Genomic DNA, 26,146 nt, shown 5'->3' with positions numbered 1-26,146 from the left:
ACCTGCCAGCACCCCAATAAACACTGATATGAATGATATCATTGCTAACCGAGAAGACCAAAAGGTCCACAACCACTAGGGGGACCCCTCTCCTCTGAACCTCCAATAGAAAGGTGTTTTGCTCTGAAATATTATTTCACTTAGACTCATCTAAAAAGCTGAAATAATGCCAACGTCTACCTTTTTTTTTTTGTCTCATTGCTGTCGATTGGTGTAAATGCAAATTTTATGCTGTCATAAGGTTTAACAGAACTGAATGTTTCTGAAAAGCAGGAGCCAGGAGAGAATGCAGTGAGTAAACAGAGCTTAAGTTCACAGGGGGCATGTTATAAAAAGACATTCCTGCTGCTCTACGTCTGTCAGTTTGCTTTTTATTGTCAGGTAGCAACATGGCGCTTCGGCGATGAAAATGTCAGCATCCATCCTCCTCCTTCCACTACTCCAATTGTCACAAGCTGGCATTTTCACAACGAGAGCATTTTTTAGTGCTACTTCCTCGTCACCGGTGAGGGCTTCCTGCTAAAGACTGTCACCGGCTGGTCCTCACGCCACACCTTGGCTACAGCCTCGTCTTTACGAAAGGAATGTTTAGACGGAATGCCAGTCAAGCCCTGTAAGGCTACACGCTTCTCTGGCACGCACACGCTGGCTGCTTGCCCATCGAGCTGCCCTCACATCCGGGAACTGTGTAGAGAAAGCCAGCGCAGCGGTAAGCATCACTTATGTTTGCTGTGTTAGATTCACCTAAAATGCAAAAAGTTACCCAGCACATAAATATCATGCAAATATTAAACTTCTAACATTAAGCCAATATTGTCCTTAGCCATCCAAGTATCAAACATACGTACTTATTTTGATCATTTCTATCATGTACATGGCCCACTGCACAGTACGAAGACAAAATACCCTAAAACACACACCACCACACGTGCTTATCCAGTCCAGGATCACAATAAACGTTACATAAAAAATAAAAATCACATTCATTCTACTTGCTATATAAACGTATTATCATGAGTGGGAGCAGTAACTGATGTATTTCGGAAGGTAAGGATACATTTCAACAGGCACTCAAGTACCTTTATTTCATAAAGCGTTTGCTATCGTTGTCAACATTTAGAATGGCAAAGAAAAACATCATCCCTTTGCTCGTACTACAAACACACAAGCAGCGAATTAAAATTTATGAGAGAAGGGGACATTTTTCTCCGGGTATCTCACTAAAAAAGTTATTGTGATGTACCAGATGCGGCACATGGCTGGCTAGGTAGCTGCGAGAGAGATGCGGATGGAGGATAAATTTCCAGATTACTCCCGTCCCGTATAACTCACAGTGCAGCCCTGGTGGGGGGTTAACAATAATGGACACAATGCTTTCTGCTGAAGCAAACAACTGCAGCACCAAGGATGAAGAAGAAATCACCCAGACACTGCTCTTTTTTAAAGGGTGCCCCTTAATCGTCACTCTGTTCTTGCCCAGGGACCAATAAAAAGCATGTGTTCATTTACCTTGAATGAGCTACCGTTTAGTACAAGGCATCTTGCTACTATTCAGTGGCAATTGTCAGGGTGGGGGAACTGAACACAGCTGCTGGTTGCTTGTCTTTGCACAACAGGGGGCACTAAGAGTCCTGGTTGTGCTGCGGTTTTATAGCTGTCCGGTGTCTCTGTAGAATTTGTTCTTTCACCCATGCTCTAGATATGTGCTCCTACATGCATCGTCTGTGCATTTCTGATGCTGGGTTATCAGGAACATAGAAGCCTTGTGTGTCTGGGAGGATCTGTTCACAGACTTCATTGTGCGCTGATTTCTGGCGACAGGGTGGCAAGTAGTTAAACACTTATTGGACAATCATGGAGATGTTGGGAAAGGGGTATGAATGAACAATGGCCTTCAGGAACCTCATACAGTGCAGTACCCAGAGGAGCCATCTTCCAGTCTTAAAGGTTCTTTCATATTTTAGCTAAATACTATTTTATTTGTTTTCATTTTTATTTTGTGTTTTTAACTAGCATTGCTGTAATGATCACAAAAAATCAATTCAGAATGTTTTTCTATTAAATCTTTCCAAGGTTGTGCGCCATTCAGAACTGAAATGAGAATGGCACTGAAATTGAAATTCATTTTGTGAATTTGAATTGCATTTGAACTGCAGTTGAAAACTGGATACAGAATTGCAACTGAAGTTTCATTTTAAAGAAGTTGAATTAAAATGTAATTGAATTCAGCGAAACTCATATTCATAGAGTACATGCAGCTTTTAACAATACAGCTTAATTTTTCAATATAAATGACACATAAACATGTTAATATACATGGCATATACTTTATCATTGTTATAAATGTCATTTTATTCAGAACGAAAGAATGCAACATTTGTGTCGGCTATGAAATTAATAAATTAACTGTCATTTTGTGCACCGTGGTGGATCTTCTCGAAGGAAATTTGAGGGTCTCCCTGCCAAACGCAGTGCTGTATATAATAAACAGAGTGTCCAGCTCAAGAAATGTCCCAGACTCATTCCCTACACTGAAAGTCAAACTAGTCCCTCGCCAGTTGCCAAAGTTTCACGTGACGAGTCAACCACGTTTAGCAGAGGAATGCTGAGCCTTTGGCCTGCTGCACCGCCATCCAAACCAGCTTCCCTCAGCTAGTACAACCTGCCTGCAAATACTATGCTACCACAGATTTCACTGCACCTTCACTGCAATCTTCAGTGTAGCATGACAAAATTTCAGGCCGGAATCTAAATGACAAAACCTTTGATTTTGCTGACAAAATGTGATGTAATTAAACAATGAGTCATATATATTGGAATAATTTATGATTGCATTTGTCAGGAAATTTTCCTTCGTGTTACAGTGCTAAGGTTGAACTGAAAGACAAAACTTATTGTTTGCACATAAGAAAATAATTAAGATAAAGTAATTATTGTTTTTAATCTAAACATCTGACACAAAAGCTCCAGGTAGGTGGGGTTAGTCATTCGAGTAACCCTATCCCCACCCAATCCATCTGGTAGCCAACTGACACTCACAGGAAAAGCTACAGTTGACTGCTGCAGTAACACAGAAATGCTCATACAGGTAAGCAGTTAAAGATGTGCCTCTGGAAAAGGACACAAGTTTCTAAGACAGCAGTACACAAGAATAAGGTGAAGCAGGAGACACCGGGAATGACCAGGAACCAGACAGGTAAAGGGCGGAAGCGACATTCTAATGCCAGAGATGACCGTTAACTTAACTGACAGTTTATCATGAATCGTAGGATGACATCCAGTGACCTTCAAAAGGAACGGAGAACATTAAGTGCAGGTGTGAAGTGCACTGCTAGGACAGTTTGTATCAGGCTCCTAGAAGCAGGACTGATGTCCCATAAAGCAAGACAAACGCCCTTCATTAATAAGAAACAGGGAACAGCCAGGCTACAGTTTTCAATAAAAAATATATTATTCACAGACACACACCCATAACATGAGTGAAACGAAAAATTATGCTGTGGTCTCTTAATATTTTTCCGCGGCTGTACATCTATGATCTAGAGCAAAAATTAATTTTTAATTATTTATGTTTCGCTAGGTTAAATGACATTCACATATATTGTGAAGGCATTGAATTTCTTTGAATTGAAATGAATTAGATTATTCTTTCTGTCATTCCGATTCAAATTCCAATTCAGCATTCCGTGGGGTTTGGGCAATTCAATTCGAATTCCAGTTCATGAATGGAATGGCACAGCCCTGTGCTGAGTGGCTGACTTTAACCTGACACCTGTTTAACATTCTGCCTGCCCTGTGGGCAGAAAAATAAGGACAACAAGACAGCAAGACATTGCTAGCTGCTTCTAATATACAGCACTGTGCGAAAGTCTTAGGCAGTCAAAGAAAATGTTTGAAGAATTTTAACTGTGTAGTGCGTGTATATTTATGCTGAAAAAAACAAACAGCACACTTTAACATTAGAACATATGCAAATGAGCACAGTAGGACAATAGAAAATAAAAAAATTTAAACAAGAATTTCTTCTGTTTCTTCCTCAACCCCCCCCCCCCCGCAACCTGAACAATGCTATGTCTCACATTTTCTTGCATTTAGTGTTTCAAGCATAGGGGTGAAGAATTCATGAATAATCCAAAGTAAACATTCACAAAAAAACACAGGAATGTATTTTAAATGAGAGTAGACGCTCCTGGAGCTACAGTAGGCTGGGGAAGAAGTCATGTGACCCGAGGACAAAAGCCCTGACAAATATGTTACCACCTGAATGGAATTCCATACTCCACATGCCATAGTAGCAAATTAATACATTTCCATAAAGTATGTCTTACCATCTTAAATGGTTTATGTATGCAATTAACTACAATTTCTATTGTTTTTATGATACAGTTACGATGAGCAGTCACGTGAGCAGAGCGATTCCTGAAAGCAGTTTTCACAGCTGTGGCAGGAACAGCAGCAAGAATGAGAAATGCATCAGCATCACAGGACCGAATCTCTGACACCGGAACTTCAGTTAGGCCCCTGATGGGTACAGATAAAAGAAGTGGCATATTTCTGAACAGTCACATATATAAAACTGATATTAAATGCATATTTGGGTTTTGAACTGCGGAAGCATAATGATTTGATTTCCACTGAGTGACCAGAGCGTGACTGTTGGAGACTCTATTCATGGGCACGAGAGTCTTTGGAACTAGATTGGAATCCACATGCTCATATCTGTCAGGCAACATAACGAGGCCGCTGATTTCGACAAGACGTCCCCTTTAAGTAAAAGGCGGGCGGCATACCGTCTGACTGAGAGAAGAGTATGCAAAAACTGGCTTCTGATAATTTGCAAAGAGACAGACTTAAAAACTCATCCCTCTTTACGCAAAATCACAACAACAACAACAACAAAAACAAAATGATTTGGCAGGCTGGAAAAAGGCACAAAGTGGGGAAAGTCTTTCATAGCGAGCCTTCGAGTTTTTCAGCCTGACGTTAGCACGTTGCCTCATTCTTACATGTCAATTATAACCACCACCCCCCCCCCCCCCCCCCCTAATTAATGACCCCATTCCTTTAAAGAGCTGGGCTGCTGAGGTCGTCACAAGGCCCTGGCTGCTGCGAAAGCACTTGGGGAGCGTGATGTGACAGTCACGCGCCGCTTTCCCTAAATAAATGAGCCAAGTTCATCTTAATTCATCGCTTTGGGCCCACTGAAGGGCGGAGAGAGTGGGCGGATTTCTGTCGATTCTATAGCGACGCCTTGACCCCGAGGGGAAACCCATTCGGCAAACAAATGAGCCGCAAATAATCCTGATAGGCCACTTCAGACAAGGCTCCCCCCCCCCCCCCCCAGCCATCCCTGAACACTTTGGGGGGGGGGGGCACTGCCCCTTGTTTCCCACTTGATTCGTTTGCGTTGTTTACCTGGAAGCATGGCTGACACACATATGCGTTATTGATCATCTCGAACCGGCGAGAGAGAGGACGGGTATCGGGCCAAATCGGGGCCTGGACACACTCTTCTTTGGAATCCATGCCCTGCCTGTGTCGGCCTGCAGGGGGCAGGATGCTGGGGGTTTGTGCCCATTTACACAGGTCAAGAGAGGAAGGGCTGAAATGGGAAGCAGCCCCCCCACCCCCCTCAAAGGTCTACATCCCATGCTGACAGCAGCGTATCAAAGCAGCCAGCACATTCCTCAGCAGCTGGATTCTCAGAGCATAAGGGCAAACTGACCCCCCCCCCCCCCCCACACTGCACCCCTGACAATGTTATCTAATCTTGGTTTGAAACCATGAAGTGACTCCAGAAAGCACCAGGCGCCCGTGAGAAATGAGACATTTCCGCATAAAATCATGAAATCGTATCTCCTGGCTGCACATGCATGCTGATGTGGTGTCCTTTGGGATCGCCCGAGTGCAAGTGTTCTAAAGACGTGCTGTTAAAACACAGGGAAATCTTATTTTCCTAGCAGTTCGATGACAGGAAGGAACTCTGGGAAAACCTGCTGTTTTTTCAGGTTATTTTTGGTCTATTATTGCACACATGCAGGAGAATTTCATACTGAAAGTCTACAGTCATGTGCATGCACCCAGTCCAGCTTTCCGGAAACGGCATTCCCACGCTGAGGACCGCTGGGACACGCTCAATATGTTCTGAGAAGCACCTGAATCGTCCCCTATTAATTTGCCCCCTGCGGCATCACGGTACGTGGGAGTGCATGAGTCCCAGAATGCATCTGGTGCCATCCGCTTGCCTGTCAGGGCTTCCCAGTGCAGCTCAAACCAGAGAAGGAAATAGACAACATAAGAACAAAACTGTGTAGGTCAGTGTTTCCCAACCCAACCCTCTGGGACGTTTTTGCTCCTACTGGGAGCTGGGAGGGAGCAAAAATGTGGACTGTCCAGGGGTCTCCGAGGACCGGGTTGGGAAACACTGATGTAGGTATTTACGGTACCTGGACAGTTATTTTGTTTTTCAAATAGCAGAGTGAGCTGAAGCTTGGGATTGGCTTCTCCCCCAGGTCATTGCTGAGATCATAGGGAACCCTGTTTGCCGGATGACCGTCTCCTTCTTGGAATCTGCGTTCTCCCGATCCCGCATCTTGATGAGCTTGTAAACACCACTGCGAGCTCCCAGGGCAAGGATTTTACAGCTTTTAAAGTGGTGAGTCCAGCTGAGTTTGAGATCCATGCTGTGGTACCTCCCAGCTGTGGTACCTCCCCACGTGGGGCAGGTCATTACTGCAGACAACGGAACGTCCGGGGCGTTAATGAGAAGATGGCGTGATAGAGTGTGCGGCTAACGAGTTCACGTGGGCTCCAGCCACAAAGGGCTCCGAACTAATATCCACGAGTGGGTAGCTGGGTGATTTACTTCCTCCCACACACGGGGACACGCTGAGGCACACGCTGCCGGCAAACAGCAAGGAAACATGCAAGTGTCGAGCAAACAGAACAGGTGTGTAGAAGAAGAACACGGTGACAAGGTGGGTGATTTGTTGTGGCGTGTTGCCTGAATGCGGCACGGCCGTGCAATGCACCACGGCGGGACCGCGAGGAGCGCGGATTGTGCCTCCGTCCAGCTCCACCATTTGCCCTTTCCTCAGCAATTCTCTCGGGTTCAGAGGCACATGGAACATAATGATAGTATTATTCTTTAATCAGCCAACCTTCTAAACTTCACAAGGGAGTTGGCGGGGGTGTTGTGGTGTCTGGGGTTATGGAATTTCTCAAGACAGATATGAATAGAACAACAAACGTTGGAGACAGTCGGGGGGGGTTAATAAATTAATGAAAAAAAGCCGGCCCAGATTAAAATGAAAACTCTGCCCAACGATCTTATGGAAAATGAAAGGCTGCCTGGTCTCTTCGCTCTCGTCCCTGAGGGCTACGTTGTCTTCACACCACAAAGAAACCGCCTGCGGTCGGCCCGGAGCTCAGCGCTGCCGCTCCTGGGTTCGCCAGGCGGCCCGGGAGGCCCAGGATGACCTGGATACGAGCGCGACACAGAGACGTCTCCGTAGCCGCTTGGCCATCTGCGTCTGACACTGGCCCTCGCGGGCAGCCTCTTCCGACAGAGTGCCGGGGGGGCGGAGATGGGGCAGGCCAGCGTCCTGCCAGGGAGGGGCTCAGTGGGGGTGGGCTCGCTTTGGTCACGTTCTCACCTGCCAGCTCATTTGCCATCGCAGTGGTTCCCGAACATCTTCGCACGCAGCCCCGGCAGCCGGCAGGCCCTGACGGGTAAAGACGGAGAGGGTGTGAAGATGGAGCCGGCCAATGACGGCCAGGCACGCTGGCCAATCACAGTCAGGCACGCCAGCCAATCACAGCCAGGCACGCTGGCGCGTTGACCCGGAGCCAGCATGCCGTGGCCTCTGCTAAAAGACAGCAGACGCAGTCGCAGCCAGACCTCGGGCGTTAGTGTGCGACACTTGGCGTAACAAGGTATTACGGCTGGTATTAAAGCTGTTAATTCATTATCAGAAGGGGGGGGGGGGGGTGAGAGTCAGGTGACATTCCCCTCCTCTCACTTCACTGGGTTCTGATTCTTCACCCTGCTGCTGCCCTTCCCAAGCGCCGCCCCCCCCCCCCCCCCCCACTGATGTTAACATGGCCGCCCCCTTCCCTCCTCTTTCCCCATGTCACCTGTTTTTCTGGCACAAATCTTATGTCCATCTTTTAAATAACATCATATAAAGTCCACATGTGCGACTCTAACCCACAACTTTGTTTTTACACCCCCACCCCCCTTGGCAGCTGACAAGCCAAAGGTTCATCTTCCGAAATCGCAGAAAAAAAAAATCACATTTCAAATTAATGAATAATTACAAATTACTTATGACACCCCGATAATGAGCTCCGATGGTACATGATGGCAAGCCGCATGCTTTAAGTGTCCATTATTAATCAACATATTTTTTAAAATGTTCTCTATTATTGCTACTTGTTCATCAGTATCATCATCATCCAATCAGCTGATGTGTTTCAACGCGACACTTGTCTGACCCTTAATACTTTAAATACGCTGATGATGAATGCACTCATAAACACGCAAATGCAGCTCCCTCAGAAGGCTACAGAAGCCTCAGTCTGTGTACAGCTCATCTATTAATATGAAATCCTTCAGAGTGCTGGGAGACCACTGGCAGCTACTATGCTGACCGCATGATACATAATGTTACTTAAGCATGCATCAAACCGCAGTGTGTACGCACACCCACATTCTCTGCCTCGCTCCATGCTCACTCTCCTTCGTTTATGCCGGCGTTCGCTAAAAGTGATGCGTTTGGGTGATCTTTCTCCTGGGGACTTAGCGATGTTACTAAATACACCCCATTCAGTCAAACGGAGTCCATCTTGGCTCCTCATCCAGGAAGGAGTGTTTGGAGCTGACATCTAAGTTTGAAAAAACCATCCATCTTCTAACCAATTGTCCCAGTCAGGGTCACAGGGAAGCTGGGAGCCTGTTCCACGCAGCACGGTGCACAGGTTCCTGGATGGGACACCAGTCCATCGCTAATCCCACACACAGTCATACTCTCTGGGTAGTTTAGAGACACCAGTTTGCCAGACTGCATGCGTTTACACTGTGGGAAGAAACAGGCACACGCAGAAGAAACCTACACGACACGAGAAGAACATGCAAACACCGCACACACAGAGCAGAGGTGACTATCAAACCCCAGCACTGGTGGCGAGAGGTCACAGTAAGCCACGGCAATAAATAATAAAATAAATATTAAAATTATTCCTTTTAATTCTAAATATTAGCAAGAACTTTATTATCGTCATTTTTAACATGGCGCTGACATCACTGACACAACACGAAAGGCCCCTAATTACAGCTTACGATCACATCAGTCAAACAGTAATAGAATCCAGCTGCTTAAATGTATAACAGTTGGGTGAAACATCTGCTGAGAGCCCACAATAATAAACAAATAACGCATTTAACTAATGAATAAAGGAATAATCATGACTCATTTGGGGTGGCGTGATGGTCCAGTGGCCTCCTGCCTGCAGGGCAGTAGGTTTGATTTCTACCCCTGGAGAAACCACATGGATGTCCTGCTGCTATTCTGGTTGCTTCCCACATTGTCAGATGATCTGGCAGTTCTAAATTGCTCATAGTGTGTGGGTCTGTAGCCTGCAATGAAGTCACATCCTGTCCTATGTGTCCCCTGTGTCCCCTGTCCTACACGTGCCTGTCCCGAGTGTCCCCTGTCACGTGTGTCCGCTATCTCATGTGTCCCCTGTCCTGTGTTAGGCTCCAAAGTCACTGTAACCCTGTGCTGGCTGAGTGGCATGAATGAGGGCTGGATGGATAAAATTACACAGTGAAGAAATGACAACCTAGTCTTAGCAGCCTTTGTGTCTCCTCTGTGATTTACATTTGACCCCCTCCCTCAGAAATGATGACTAGAAGTCATGACAGGAGCATTACACTGCTAGCAGACGTCAGTCCATGTTTTTCCACAAGATAGCTCTCTCTCTCTCTCTCTCTCTCTCTCTCTCTCTCTCTCTCTCTCTCGCTCTCTCTCTCTCTCTCTCTCTCTCTCTCTCTCTCGCTCTCTCTCTGGCTCTCTCTACTGCATGCTAACTTGGGAACACCTGGAGATACCTGGTGCTAATGACTAAAAATCCTTTAGCAAAAGCACATTCTGGCCAGCCTGAGGGTACTTGACTGTCCCCCTCTTAACCGAGCCCCATTACCAGCAGGACTGAGCAACTGAGAAAAGGAATGACTCAGTATAATTGCAGCACTTATAACCACGAGTCACTTTAAACACTTTCTTCCTATGCCAACAGAAAATTAGACTCAAAGTTAAATCCCTGAAGCCTCAAAACAGGCTTTAGCAAATTAGTACAGAGAGGTGTTCGTATTCATAACATAAGCAGATAGCATCTTTGCAGCCAACAGCCGAATGATCAAAAACATGTCAGCTGACTTGGCCCAACATGATAAATGTCTCCCAGTTCAGACCTGCTCTTTGGGGACCCAGACTTCTCAGCTGCCATGCTTATCTATCACAAAAATGGGGCGCTTTGTTGGTTCTTTTCATGACTCTTACTGTCAGATTATGACGTTTATACCCTCTTAAATCATTCTTTAAGGAAATGCCTTTTCTAAGCATGTAAGAGGGTGGTTTCAGACTTATGATCCTGGTGTTCAATGTCCAGTACTCCATTCACATCTCCATAAACAGTACCTTAACAATAGCAAAAAAACACAAAAATGGCACTTCAAATCCATCTACGTAATTGGTACTGGTGTGCAATAAGACTCCAGCTCTGATGAGAGCTGCTCTCGAGGTTAAAGGCTATCCACATGCAGGGATGGGCATGTTCCTCTTAATGAGAACGTATGTAGGTGGCCTCTTCAGTGTGCATCATCCAAGGTTCTCTCGACCGGCCTGTGCACGAGAAGCGTAGCCCTTGGAAACAGGAAGAGCAGCGAGGGAGACCTAAATGTGGGCAGTACTCACCAGTAAGAAGATCACCCCAGGACCCAGTCAGAGCATTATCCAGGCAGCACACGCTGACGTTCATCAAGAAACTGATTCTTTGTCTGCCTGAGGCATCCGGGTCAAGCGAGCAGAAGGGTGGAAGGATGTCAGAGAGAGGGGCCATAGGTGTTCGGTCCCGAGGGATCACAAGTGACCACAAAGGATGGCCTAATTTGACCAGTTAAATTGCCATGCTGCGTGCCCCTGCCTGCCAGGTCCAGTTAGCAAGTTTCAAGGGGTTTAAAAATAATCAGAACGCCGCACAGATAAGACATTCCATAAAAAAACAAATTAGGAAGGACGACTTGTGACCAGAGGAGAGTTACAGCCCATCTCCCCCGTAACAGACAGGATACTAATAAAAGTTCACTGCAAGGCAGAAAGCCGGCAGGCCTGAGAGCCGTCCTCATTGTGGGCGCTCTGAACGAATGGGTCCACCAATCAGCTGACGGGCAGATAAGACAGGAATGGAAGAGCACTCGCAAGACTCATGGGGCAAAACAAAGGACTGCATTTGTTTTACCGGTCGGCCTTTTATTAAGAGGATCATCCTTTTGGTAAATGAACATTCTCAAAACACAACTGAATCAACATCCTGCCACACCTAAATTAATTTAAATGGATGAGTTAATCACGCTCTCTGCTTAAAATTGCAGAAAGCTGCATACAAATAAAATAATGCATTTCGGGACAATGCATTTATTGGGTGTGAAATTGAGGCCGCATTCATGCTTGGAATGCACCGAGCGTTTTTTGTTTCTGGCCTGAGGCAGGGTACCTGACGGAGGGCCATCCTCCACAGGGCCTGCGCACACGGAGAACCAGCAGAACCAGCAGAACCGCACGTGGGAGAGCACCGGAGAGCCGAGGGAAAACCCACACGGACACGCAGACTAGGCTTGGATCACAGGCCGGTACCCTGGAGGCGCGGTGGAGGTGGGGGGGGGGGGGGGGGGTCTGCTGCAGTTTCTTAGACAGGGAAGGTACCTTCAGTCGATCTGTCTTAGCTGTCACTGTTAAAAAACTAGTGAAGTGATTTTTATAAAGACATTCAAGCAGCTTATGCATCTATTACCGTCTTGTTACGCATCACATTCAAATTTAGGACCATAATTTCTGGATACTTCTAAGTAACGTAACTTAGTTGTTCACTTTCATGCCTGTTGCATTCAGCTACTTGTTTTGCTCAGATTAAAATGCTTCACCCTTGGGTACAACATCCGGCCCCTTGGGCTCCAAAGTAGCAGCGCTGTAATGACAAGCCCAGCGGAAGGTGCCGAGTGCCAATGCTGACAGGCCGCCCGCCCCGTGCCTTAACAGGATCCTGTCAACGGGTGGCTTGCAGTCTTCCCATTACAAGTCAGATATTGGGGACTGGAGGGGTGTTAATTGTGTAAGGGCAGGGATGATGCCGATTAGTGGAAACCTACCCTTGACTCAGGGTGACTCACAATTCCATTATACTCACATATATATATATATGCACACACACACACACACACACACACACACAATATATATATATATATATTGTCAAATGTATTGGGACACCCATCCAAATCAATGAATTCAGGTGTTCCAATCACTTCCATAGCCAATAAGGAAATTCGTGAAATTTCCTCACTACTAAATATTCCACGGTAAAAAAAAAGAAAGTGGAAGTAATTTGGAACAACAGCAATTCAGCCATTGATAGGCCATTTAAAATCACTGAGCGGGGACAAGGTATGCTGAGACGCACAGGGTGCAGACCACCAACTGTCTGCAGAGTAAATAGCTACAGACCTCCAAACTTTGTGTGCCCTTCAGATTAGCTCAAGAACAGTGTGTAGAGAACTTCAAGGAATGGGGTTCCAAGTGCAATGCAAAGCCTTGGATGCAGTGGCGTAAAGCACGTTGCCACTGGACTCCAGAGCAGTGGAGATGTGTTCTCTGGAGTGATGAATCATGCTTCTCTGTCTGGCAATCTAATGGGTGAGTTTGGGTTTGGCAGTTGCCAGGAAAATGCTACTTGCCTGACTGCATTAAGCTAAGTATAAGCTTGGTGGAGGGGGGATTATGGTGTGGGGTTGTTTCTCTGGGGTTGGGCTTGGCCCCTTAGTTCCAGTGAAAGGAACTCATAATGCTGCAGCATTAGAAGCCATTTAGGACAATTTCATGCCCCCAACTTTGTGGGAACAGTTTGGGGAAGGCCCCTTCCTGTTCCAACATGACTGCGCACCAATGTACAAAGCAAGGTCCATAAGGACATGGATGAGTGAGTCTGGTGTGGAGGAACTTGACTGGCTGCACAGAGCCCTGACCTCAACCCAACAGAGCACCTTTGTGATAAATTTGAGCAGAGACAGCAAGCCAGGCCTTCTCGTCTAACATCACTGCCTGACCTCACAAATGCTCTCCTGGAAGAATGGCCAAAAATTCCCACAGACACACTACTAAACCCTGTGGACAGCCTTCCCAGAAGAGTTGAAAGCTGTCATAGCTGCAAAGGGTGGGCCAGCTCCATATTAAAGCCTATGAATTAAGGATGGGATGTCATTAAAGTTCATGTGTGTAAAGGCATATACAGTGGTACCTCGGTTCTCGAACTCACTAGAACCCGAATTTCTTTAAAGTCGAACAAACCAGTTTAACCTAGAACTCGATCTGAATATCAAAAGTCGAACCGTGAACGCTAACCTAATATAAATTGTACGCGCCAGAACATGAGTCATACTACAATGCAATTCTTACTTGAATGCCTTCTTCACAGACTGGACGATTAACCAAATAAAGCAGTGCAACATTACAGTAACTAACAATAAATAAACCACTAACTTACGTGTACTATTAGAGCATTTATGTCATTTATTTAAATTTTATTTTACCAGGTAAATTAACTGAAAACCAGTTCTCACTGCTTTACGTGATATTTAGGAGAAATAGCAGATTACGCATCGGAACTGCCTGGGATACAAACATCATGCGTGTAACTAACCTCTTCAGCTAATAAGGACAAAGGTGTGTCGTCACGGAGGCGGTTCCAGTTTGTGCAGCCGGGTGAGAGGTCGCAATGCATCTAAACGTAATGCATTGCGTCAGGATCAGAATGCGTTGCTTTAAGCCAGCACTGTAAGCAAGTCGAATGCACCCAATGACCGGACTGGGGAAACAAACTGAAATGCGGACTTAATACAGAGGACCAATGACAACAACCAGAAACAGCTGATTTACATATTTAGGTGTAATTTTGGGGGGCTGGGAACCAATTAATTGGTTTTCCATTATTTCTTATGGGAAAAATTCGATCAGAACTCAAACTTTTGAGGATTCGATCCGGAGTCCGGAACGGATTAAGTTTGAGAACCAAGGTACCACTGTATATATATGTGTGTCTGTGTGTGTGTCACCACAATGTAATATATACATACACACACACACCACACACCCACACAAGTTTGTATTTGTACCTGAAAAATGGTCCCCACAAAGTCAAAAAATCAAGTTTTTATTACATTGTCATTGTGAGGGACATTTGGTCCCCACAATGTAATATAAACTTCATCCACACACACATACACACACAGACAGACAGACACACTCTTCTCTGCCCCATTCTGCTCCTTGAAAGTATGTCCAGACAAGGCTCTTAGTACAATTCAGGGAGAGAGCGATTTTGAAAAATGGTCCCCACAAAGTAAAAAAAAATCTAGTTTTTATTACATTGTCATTGTGAGGGACATTTGGTCCCCACAATGTAATATAAATTTCATCCACACACACATACACACACAGACAGACAGACACACTCTTCTCTGCCCCATTCTGCTCCTTGAAAGTATGTCCAGACAAGGCTCTTAGTACAATTCAGGGACAGAGCGATTTTGAAACAGAACACCTCGAATATTTGTTTCTTTCTCTGAGCATGAATTACTTTAAAACACACACATGGTTTGGGAGCCACACAGTAATTGGTTAATTCCAGCATGAGGGCTCTTACCTCAGACGATTAGACCGTAAAACTGATTCCTCTTACCTGTGTTTCTTTATTTTCAAGATATATATATATATATATATATATATGCCGACCCACTCATGTCAATTTTTGTGAGAGGAGAGGTAATTGCTTTTGTGCCCTGGAAAACCATCAATTTGCAGGAAAAGGGTCCTGATGTGCCTTTAGAGAAGAATAGGTATCGAACAAGACAAAAGGTTCTGCAGGTGCTTAAAAGAAGAGGTATAACCACAGAGGCAAAAAACAGAATGCGTTTGACATGATAAAAATATAACGTGTGAGTTTGCAAAACAGAGACATGAAAGGGGAATTTGGACACCCAGGGAGTGGAGTGCATTACAGTTTATTAAATCACCTTTCAGATTTCCTGAATCACATAATATGATTAATTCAAAGCTCAAACAGACCTCAGGACCTTTTGCCTTGGTGGCAAAAAGGCTGAAAAATCAAAGGAAATGTTGTGCATTAAGGTAAAAGACATCTGGGAAGAAGTGAAATGCAGGCACATGGCGTTTATTAACCTGCAGTAATGTGACACCATGCACGCTCTGCTGCTTACATCATTACTTATGTGCTTTGCAGAGCCTTTTCCCTCCAAACAATGGAGGCTGCTTGCACATCGAGGTTCACGGGGAATTGCCTACCAGCATGGTCACCAGCACCTTCCCAGCTGGGCAGCCACCACAGTTTAATCACGGTAATCTGCCGCATGACTGTCCTGTTTCTGTTTAGGGCCAATTACAACAGAGCCTTGGCATGAAGCCAGGGGTCGGGGCCCCGGCCCTTCACGGGGCCACAGCAGCGGGATTTCAGGGTTGTACACAAAAGCTGCACACTCCTTATTCATGGACGTGTGGAAGACCTCAAGACCAGTTAAGGCGTTCCTGCCTCACTCAGGCTGTCTATAATATGCCTGTTTGTTGTGATGCCCTAAGTGTTTTGATTGCTGCCTTCTTGGCCAGTTCTTCCTTCATAATTTCAGATAAAATAAAAGTAAATAAATAAATGAATAAATTTAGCTGTCAGTATGATTCACAGGTCAGGCTGCCAGGAGTTATCGGAGGGAGCTGGGCTTATGCATTTTCAGTAAAATGATTATGTCTATTATCTGAGTCATGCAGAAAAAAATCAGCTCTGGAAGGTGATCAGAAAGCTCTGGATCACTCAAGTTATGCGTCAGCATCTTGTACCTGAAGAATGGGTCCACCAACGCCTGTACCAGGTCATCTATGCAATGTCTGTTCTTTAACTGTGGTTGGCAGCAGATATATGACAGAAGTACAGTGATACCTCAGTTCTTGAACTCATTATAACTCGAATTTCCTAAAAGTCAAACCAACCAATTGGAAAAAAAATTACCTAGAACTCGATCTGAATCTCAGAAGTCAAACCGTGAACGCAGGCCTAAGATAACTTGTACGCGCGGGGAAATGAGTCACGCTGCACGTCTCTCAGCGGAAACAAAGGGTAATGCTTCAGTCTCAGCCTCGCATTCACTGTGATAGCATCATGCATGTTTACACTAGCTGAATACATATATTTAGACAGTAAAAATACATTTAGACAATGATAGACAGTAACAGTAATTATTAGCATTACATAATAAAATACATTTAAAAACAAAGATTTCTTATTAATTATTTTAATATTAATAATAAACCATTAATACATTTAATTATAATAATATTGTTGTGCCGAGCGGGGACGGAACAGAGACAAAGGCGCAGACGCCAGGGTATCGGGGAATACGGGGTTTAATTACAGGTAAGGCAGGCAAAACGCAGACGGACAATACAATGACCGGACTGGGGAAACAAACTGAAACACGGACTAAATACAGAGGACTAATGATAAGAACCAGAAACAGCTGATCACACGGGGATTCCACATGGGGTTAACGAGGGGGCGTGGCACACAGAAGGAGCGGACGATCGGGACAGGACACATTTTTTTTTTTTTACTTTACACATTGTTTGGATACATTTATTTTCTTACTTTAAAAATTACTGTTTTGATAAATGTGCTTAGATGTGTTTAGTGCAGTATATGCTCCTCTTATTTTACCCGGTTCATTTTGTGTTTAAATGCTAAAAAAACACATTTCGGTGTAATTTTTTGGGGCCGGGAACCAATTAATTGGTTTTCTATTATTTCTTATTGGGAAAATTCGATCAGAACTCGAAATTTTTAGGATTCGATCTGGAGTTATGAACGGATTAAGTTCAAGTTATGAGGCACCACTGTATTAACTGTTTACTGATGACATGAGGTCTTATCCACACACATAGCAGCAAAGTTCAGAAATGGTTCTAATGATTTACTTATGAGTTATGATTTACTCTTTAAAAATTAGATAGTCCATGTTTTCATTCAGGACTGCTGAGGGATGTGTCTCACAGCGAAAGGCGGAGTTACAGGGTGGGTATAAAACAATGGCACAGAATGCACGGAGAATCTGCTGGCTGGATGATGACAGGTTAGGATATTGCAAGAACTCTGCCAAGAACTGCCGAAATGTTGAAGAACCACGATGATATATACACCACCAACAGGAAACAGTGATCACGCACACTGGACATCGAGGCTGAGGTCTGTGGAGGGGTTGTGGGGGGGGGGGGGGGGGTACATTTTTGCCACATCTGCAGCAGTACAATCCAATGGGCCATTGAAAAAGTCATTGCGGCCAGTTCCATTATGACCATCAGTAAACTGCAGATGACCAAACTATTTGATGATAATGATAATGGCCCTGAGGATGATGATGATGACACTGATGGTGATGATAATGAGAAGCATTAGTGGGACCAGCACTAAATAATAGAGAAAATGGCGCCTGTGTGAGAATTCTGCTCCGCTGCCGATTCCCCCCACGAGACATCGCCGGGCCGGCTGACAGCGGCAAGTCCGCTTGCGTTGACACTTGGGGGCTGGGGGTGAGCAGCCATGCCTTCCGGAGCAGGCTTTGAGCCGGGTTAACCGTGCGTGCCAACGCCAGCTGCTGTGCCCTGTCAGCCAGCAGCGCGGTGAGCCCATGAGTGCCAGAGGACACAGGGAAAACCCAAAATACCACAGTGGGCCCTAACGGTGAAGCGCTGCCTACCAGCAAGGCCTGCCCATTGGCGAAGGGCTGCCCACCGGCAAAGGCCTGCCTACTGGCGAAGGCCTCCCCATTGGCAAAGGCCTGCACGTTGGCGAAGCCCTACCCACCGTCAAAGGCCTACCCATTGGTGAAGGCCTGCCCATTGGCAAAGGCTTGCCCACCAGTGAAGGCCTGCCCCTTTGGCAAAGGTCTGCCCTTCTGGCGAAGGCCTGTGTGGCTCTGCTTCTGCTGCTTCTTCACTTCAGATGATTATTACTCCTGAAAAGTGATCCTGCATTCAGCTCACATCAGTGCACCTTATCCCTGTGTACAGCTGGAGATTTACTGGAGAAATTATAGATGAAAGGCAAGGCTCATGGGTACAGCAGAAAGGCCCCCTCCGAGGAGACAGTTACAGGTGCACTTCCTGAACCATCAGCCCATCTGGCGTGGCTACATTAATCCACGGCTCTGTGTCTCACACAAAGCTTTTTTCCCGATGCAGCAAAGGCACTGATCCACCACGTTTGACCCCGGAGCGTGGGCCTCGGCCCGGACGCCTCTGTCAAAGTGCTGGATGAGCGAGGCTAGACCCTGTGCCTCGTTCTCTCTGCGCTGCTGATGGCAACCCTGTTAATTAGAATGGGGACCCAACAAGGAAGGTTTTTATAATTAATATGTATGTGCGTGTGTGGGGGATACTGATCTGTCTTTTAAGAAAATTGCACAATTAGAATAACCGGGAAAGCAGGATGCACTAATTGTTTTGCAAATCACGACCTGTCACAGCCTGAGGAGTAATCTCTGGCCAGAGGCATGCAGAGCCATTCTAATATATGTTAATAATGTACAGTACATGTAAATAATCTACATGGAAATTGTCAGGAATTCATTTATTATTGAATTGTAGGTTTACCGTGAAGTAAATCATTACAGGCACTTTAGAAAGAATTTGAACATCAACCCGTTCTTACATTATGGGCAGATTATCGCATAAGTGATTCGTGTCAATAAATGCATACCACTGATTTTATTCAGGAGAACGGCTAGAAAAAGGATCAGATGAGGGTCTCCTGATGGCTTTGCTGGGGAAATGAAGGCAGACTAAAGAGATTATTTTTCATCTGCGATTAAAAGTTAAAAGCGATCTACGGGGTGCCCCCCCCCCAACCCAAAGGGGTTGGCAGACCGCTTACAAGTTCTAGCTAAGCCTTCCAAAGTGTGTACCCCCCACCTCTCTCTCGCTCACTTGCCGCCTGCTCTGCTCTCATTCTCTTCCCTGTGCCCTTGTGCATCTCCTCAGAAATAAGACCTTGTTGCTCCAGGCCCTGCCGTTCCCCCTTCAGCCGATGTCCAGCTCCATTTCCTGTGCAGCGTTGCAGGAGAACGAGCATGCCACTGAAAGGGAGCGCCGTGCCGCCGACCCACGAGTGAACTAACGCCTGCCCTTTATCCTCCCCCCCCCTGTCCCTGTCCTCAGTTCAGGAGGATCCTCCAAATGCCGGTCTCCCCAGGCCAGAGAAGAAGACAAAAAGGGAGAGATAACAGGCACTGAAAAGTAGGGGAGATACAAAAGGCAGCGGTGGCTGTTTAAAGATACGCCTGTGTGTCTCACTTGGGGCCTGGGCAGCCACACATGCACAAGCTCCCCTCAGCTACTAATGAATAAAAGTGTCAGTACGGCGCTTATCAGCATTCTGCTTGGGGGGAATGTCCCAGATACTAAGAATCAAGTGGCGGATTTAACACCTCTGAAAGAAAAAAATGTATATGCATGTATGTTGCCTCTGTTTTGCTCCTGCTGGGGTGGTTTCCTATCGCGCATAAGGGGGAGCCGGCTGCTTCCTCTCAGCTCATCGGAGGTGCAGCATAATTGTAACGACACTATCGGAACGGCGAAGCGTTCCCGGCTGCCATCCAACTTCTGGAACATTCCCACACGAAATGTTAGCCTCAAAGTGCCCCCAGCCAAGCCGCTTCACAATCTTTTGTTTAATAACCACATTTATTCTTTACTCGCTCTTCCAAAAGAAATGGAAAACCTACAGCACTAGATGAAAGAGAAAGCAAGGTTCCTAAAAATCGGCGCGACACGGGTGTCGCCCGGCAGCGTGAGGGACGAGGGTTTGGTGTCAGCCTTGTACCATCCATTCTTCATTGCTTTCGGAGCGGCATCAGTGTCCAGCCAGGCTGCGGCTAATCACTTTAGGAGAACGCGCAGGGAAAGGACATAGCAACTCACAGTGTGTAATGAAAGAGCAGGACAATGATGTGCTTTTATCCAAATTGACTTACGAATGTATACTGTACGTCCAGGTAGCCTAAGCACCCTCCCTAAAACCAGGACGTACCACCACCACAAGTACACCGACTCTCTCTAGATCCCTTCCCATCATTCTCTGGCACAAAAAGCAGCAGCAACAGCAAAATGTTGACAAGGTCTGAGAGTCTCCTATTATGCTCCAGATTTACTTTTTATCAGCAGTTCTTCCCTCGCTCTCTCTACACTCTCTTCTTTTCACTCTAAGGCTTATCCCTAAAATAATCTTCATTTTGCACTGACTTTGACTTTCCTTATAGCTGATATGATTGATTTTACACGGGGCTGTATTTTTACGTGGGTGTTCAGTATGGATGACAGGGATGTCTCACCGTGATTCTGATTCGGTGCTCGGGTGACAGAAACGGTCTTACAGTTCAGACGCAGCAAAACAGTGTCGCCCATATAAAGATGCAGTCAGCCCTTGCATAAAAACTGAGGTGAATCACCATTTACAACGAGACGCACAGTCACGGTTATGCTCCCAGAAGCCCTTGCTATATATTTACATAGGTGAGTTAGCCGTCCTGTCAGGATGCCCAGCAATGAGGACAAGGGGAGGTCAGGCGTGACAGCTCGACGGGAACAGGAGTCGTAACGGCTACGCGGCCTGGTTTTCAAAAGGTACTTCAGTCTAAAAGCAGGAGCATCCCAGGGCTCGTGCTCGAATTTCAGCACACCTGTCTCGGCTAACCTCTCAGGGGGTTGCCTTTGCACCTCTTGGCCACGCTGTTACCCATGTGTGCAGGGGAGGCGGGCAGAAAGTAACAGCAGCGACGCCAGAGCTGATGGTCGTGGCGGCGGCAGGGAGATATAATTATGCTAAAGGTTACAGAAGCTGCAGTGTTAATGACAACGAGTAGGAAACAGATTAAATAAGGTAAGTTCGATGTGCTGGGGCAGAGTGGGGGGTGGGGGGGGGGGGTGCAGGGAGGGCGGGTCGAGCTCTCATATATCTGCTTGAGGGCAAGGTCAGGAAAACGCTGAAAGGCACCATTCACTCCATCAGCAACCCTTTGTAAACAGACTGACTGATGATTCGGCTCACAGGGATGATGGCCTGTCATAGTGGGATCACTGAGAGTCCCCTTTTTTTTGTGACTTTAAAGAAGTGCAGCCACAACTGCAGAAAACCACATGCACACACACAATCAGCACAATCAGTCAGTCTTACTCTGTGTAATGCTTGCTGGGTTTAAATATAGACAGAGCCCTACAGCTCCCTATGTCCAAACCCCACCTTGCCGAAGTGTAGCTCCGCCTCCCTATGTCCAAACCCCACCTTGCCGGAGTGTAGCTCCGCCTCCCTATGTCCAAACCCCACCTTGCCGGAGTGTAGCTCCGCCTCCCTATGTCCAAACCCCACCTTGCCAGAGTGTAGCTCCTCCTCCCTAAGTCCAAACCCCACCTTGCCGGAGTGTAGCTCCGCCTCCCTATGTCCAAACCCCACCTTGCCGGAGTGTAGCTCCGCCTCCCTATGTCCAAACCCCACCTTGCCGGAGTGTAGCTCCGCCTCCCTATGTCCAAACCCCACCTTGCCGGAGTGTAGCTCCGCCTCCCTATGTCCAAACTCCACCTTGCCAAAGTGTAGCTCCGCCTCCCTATGTCCAAACCCCACCTTGCCGGAGTGTAGCTCCGCCTCCCTATATCCAAACCCCACCTTGCCGGAGTGTAGCTCCGCCTCCCTATGTCCAAACCCCACCTTGCCGGAGTGTAGCTCCGCCTCCCTATATCCAAACCCCACCTAGCCGGAGTGTAGCCCCGCCTCCCTATGTCCAAACCCCACCTTGCCGGAGTGTAGCTCCGCCTCCCTATGTCCAAACCCCACCTTGCCGGAGTGTAGCTCCGCCTCCCTATGTCCAAACCCCACCTTGCCGGAGTGTAGCTCCTCCTCCCTAAGTCCAAACCCCACCTTGCCGGAGTGTAGCTCCGCCTCCCTATGTCCAAACCCCACCTTGCCGGAGTGTAGCTCCGCCTCCCTATGTCCAAACCCCACCTTGCCAGAGTGTAGCTCCTCCTCCCTAAGTCCAAACCCCACCTTGCCGGAGTGTAGCTCCGCCTCCCTATGTCCAAACCCCACCTTGCCGGAGTGTAGCTCCGCCTCCCTATGTCCAAACCCCACCTTGCCGGAGTGTAGCTCCGCCTCCCTATGTCCAAACCCCACCTTGCCGGAGTGTAGCTCCGCCTCCCTATGTCCAAACTCCACCTTGCCAAAGTGTAGCCCCGCCTCCCTATGTCAAAACCCCACCTAGCCGGAGTGTAGCCCCGCCTCCCTATATCCAAACCCCACCTTGCCGGAGTGTAGCTCCGCCTCCCTATGTCCAAACTCCACCTTGCCGGAGTGTAGCCCCGCCTCCCTATGTCAAAACCCCACCTAGCCGGAGTGTAGCCCCGCCTCCCTATGTCCAAACCCCACCTTGCCGGAGTGTAGCTCCGCCTCCCTATGTCCAAACCCCACCTTGCCGGAGTGTCGCTCCGCCTCCCTATGTCCAAACCCCACCTTGCCGGAGTGTAGCTCCGCCTCCCTATGTCCAAACTCCACCTTGCCAAAGTGTAGCTCCGCCTCCCTATGTCCAAACCCCACCTTGCCGGAGTGTAGCTCCGCCTCCCTATATCCAAACCCCACCTTGCCGGAGTGTAGCTCCGCCTCCCTATGTCCAAACCCCACCTTGCCGGAGTGTAGCCCCGCCTCCCTATGTCCAAACCCCACCTAGCCGGAGTGTAGCCCCGCCTCCCTATGTCCAAACCCCACCTTGCCGGAGTGTAGCTCCGCCTCCCTATGTCCAAACCCCACCTTGCCGGAGTGTAGCTCCGCCTCCCTATGTCCAAACCCCACCTTGCCGGAGTGTAGCTCCTCCTCCCTAAGTCCAAACCCCACCTTGCCGGAGTGTAGCTCCGCCTCCCTATGTCCAAACCCCACCTTGCCGGAGTGTAGCTCCGCCTCCCTATGTCCAAACCCCACCTTGCCAGAGTGTAGCTCCTCCTCCCTAAGTCCAAACCCCACCTTGCCGGAGTGTAGCTCCGCCTCCCTATGTCCAAACCCCACCTTGCCGGAGTGTAGCTCCGCCTCCCTATGTCCAAACCCCACCTTGCTGGAGTGTAGCTCCTCCTCCCTATGTCCAAACCCCACCTTGCTGGAGTGTAGCTCCTCCTCCCTATGTCCAAACCCCACCTTGCTGGAGTGTCGCTCCGCCTCCCTATGTCCAAACCCCACCTTGCCGGAGTGTAGCTCCGCCTCCCTATGTCCAAACCCCACCTTGCCGGAGTGTAGCTCCTCCTCCCTAAGTCCAAACCCCACCTTGCCGGAGTGTAGCTCCGCCTCCCTATGTCCAAACCCCACCTTGCCGGAGTGTAGCTCCTCCTCCCTAAGTCCAAACCCCACCTTGCCAGAGTGTAGCTCCGCCTCCTTATGTCCAAACCCCACCTTGCCAGAACAGAGCGTCACCTCCTTATGTCCAAATCCTGCCTTGCTGAAGCACAGTGCCGCCTCCATCAACATTAACCTTTTTTTCATAATGTCCCAAAATTTAGAAAAAGACCCAAAGCAAACGGTTCAATAAAAATTCAGTTTTGCGCTAAAAATCCTGTTTTATCATGCAGCTTAAATGTCCGTTTTCATTAGTAGCTGTGACTAGACATTCATTTCCTCAGTGGATGAGATATTTCTACATGACATCTTGATTCTTGTCCCGTGTTTTTGGATTTGGACTTATTTCACTTACCGTACTGCTCCTAATTCTTCACTTACTAGCTAGACTCTGCTATAGGTGAGTCATGAGGAAGAAGCAGTCTGTGAATGATTTGATACTTTTAAAATGAATTTTCATAGGGAGGTTACAAGTCATACACAAAAAAATTACTTGTACTGATGTCATTTTGATACATTTTAATGTTTAATTTTATGTCGTTATGTTTAAAAAAAATTCAAGAAGACCTACTACTTAACCATGTGATACCCACATCAAATAAATCACATTCACATATTCACATCTTTGACTTTATCTTGTATTGCTTTAAATGTGGAATCACAACATGCAAACAAATGAACATACTGTGTGTTTAAGATCATAAATACATATGATAACTAATAAACTAACTATTCCCACCCCCACACTGTACCTGACAGGCCCCCCTCCGCACAATCAAGTCACCTTAGCTTTCGCAGGTGGAATGAAAAAAATAGACAGATAAACCCAATTTATCGATGCAAAGAAAATGGATAATTATTCTCCCTGACCCTATCCAGGAAGGTGATTGAGTACTAATTGGAAACACCGGTGGAAAATACCTTCCGGCAGGAGAAGAAATTTCTACATTGTCTCTAATTGCTGTAAACAAATGGCTCAGGCAGTTTTCAGAATTTTAATAACACTGCTGCATTTTAAAATTCTTAAGAGTTTTCTAATGCATATTAAAGTGGAAATCAATATCAATTTAATTTAATAGAGGCTTCACATGTGCAGTGGCTCCAAACACTGGTGCAATACACATATTTACACATATACAAACATCTATTTCATTGTTTCACTAATGGATAGTTTATCTCATAAAACATACCTTAATTAATGCTCAGAGAATTGTTAGGATTTCATGTATCATCTTTGTGGATGAGATGTTTTCTGTAAAACTTCAAGAAAGAAATACAGTCTATTCTATACTATATGTGCAGCTAAAATAGTGCCTGCATATGGATCTGTTTTCCTTGAGGAAAATAGGATTTTGGACAGCTGTACTGGGGCGACATGGTGGTGCAGTGGTCAGCACTCTTGCCTCACACCTCTGGGACCTGGGTTCGAGTCGCCGCCTGGGTTACGTGTGTGGAGTTTGCATGTTCTCCCTGGTTCGTCGTGGGGTTTCCTCCGGGTACTCTGGTTTCCCCTCACAGTCCAAAGACATGCTGAGGCTAATTGGAGTTACTAAATTGCCCATAGGTGTACATGTATGAGTGAATGGTGTGTGAGTGTGCCCTGTGATGGGCTGGCCCCCTGTCCAGGGTTGTTCCCTGCCTTGTGCCCATTGCTTCTGGGATAGGCTCCAGACCCCCCGCGACCCAGTAGGATAAGTGGGTTGGACAATGGATGGATGGACAGCTGTACTGGTCAAGTTAGTCTATGTTACAGTGCTTGGACAGTAACTTCATAGTTTCACACCTGTGGGATTCAGGCTACAGGTCGTACGTCCTGTGCTGCCTATGACCGGCTCACTGTCCCGGGTGTCGTACGTCCTGTGCTGCCTATGACCGGCTCCCTGTCCCGGGTGTCGTACGTCCTGTGCTGAGTATGACCGGCTCCCTGTCCCAGGTGTTGTACGTCCTGTGCTGCGTGTGACCGGCTCCCTGTCCCGGGTGTTGTACGTCCTGTGCTGCCTGTGACCGGCTCCCTGTCCCGGGTGTCGTACGTCCTGTGCTGCGTGTGACCGGCTCCCTGTCCCGGGTGTCGTACGTCCTGTGCTGAGTGTGACCGGCTCCCTGTCCCGGGTGTCGTACGTCCTGTGCTGAGTGTGACCGGCTCCCTGTCCCAGGTGTCGTACATCCTGTGCTGCCTATGACCGGCTCCCTGTCATGGGTGTCGTACGTCCTGTGCTGCCTATGACCGGCTCCCTGTCCCGGGTGTCGTACGTCCTGTGCTGCGTGTGACCGGCTCCCTGTCCTGGGTGTCGTACGTCCTGTGCTGCCTATGACCGGCTCCCTGTCCCGGGTGTCGTACGTCCTGTGCTGCCTATGACCGGCTCCCTGTCCTGGGTGTCGTACGTCCTGT

General features: G+C 47.2%; 1 protein-coding gene across 6 annotated transcripts in view; it reads right to left on the bottom strand.

Annotated features, from left to right (window-relative positions):
• The window catches only part of lrrc4ca (leucine rich repeat containing 4C, genome duplicate a), a 243,597-nt gene that overhangs the window by 12,201 nt on the left and 205,250 nt on the right, over window positions 1-26,146 (bottom strand). For 2 of the 6 annotated variants that reach the window (XM_072698227.1, XM_023842262.2), the window contains one exon: window positions 7,656-7,724. The exons of 1 other annotated variant lie outside the window; for it this stretch is intronic. The gene's annotated coding sequence lies outside the window, so the exon portion shown is untranslated. Of the gene's footprint in view, window positions 1-6,446; window positions 6,564-7,655; window positions 7,725-10,976; window positions 11,049-26,146 lie in introns of those variants that run through there. 3 more of the 6 variants (XM_023842264.2, XM_023842266.2, XM_023842267.2) reach the window with 3 other exon arrangements.

This window comes from Paramormyrops kingsleyae, chromosome 13 (genome assembly GCF_048594095.1).
Source record: "Paramormyrops kingsleyae isolate MSU_618 chromosome 13, PKINGS_0.4, whole genome shotgun sequence".
NCBI lineage: Eukaryota > Metazoa > Chordata > Actinopteri > Osteoglossiformes > Mormyridae > Paramormyrops > Paramormyrops kingsleyae.
This window is presented reverse-complemented; position numbering and strand designations above follow the sequence as displayed.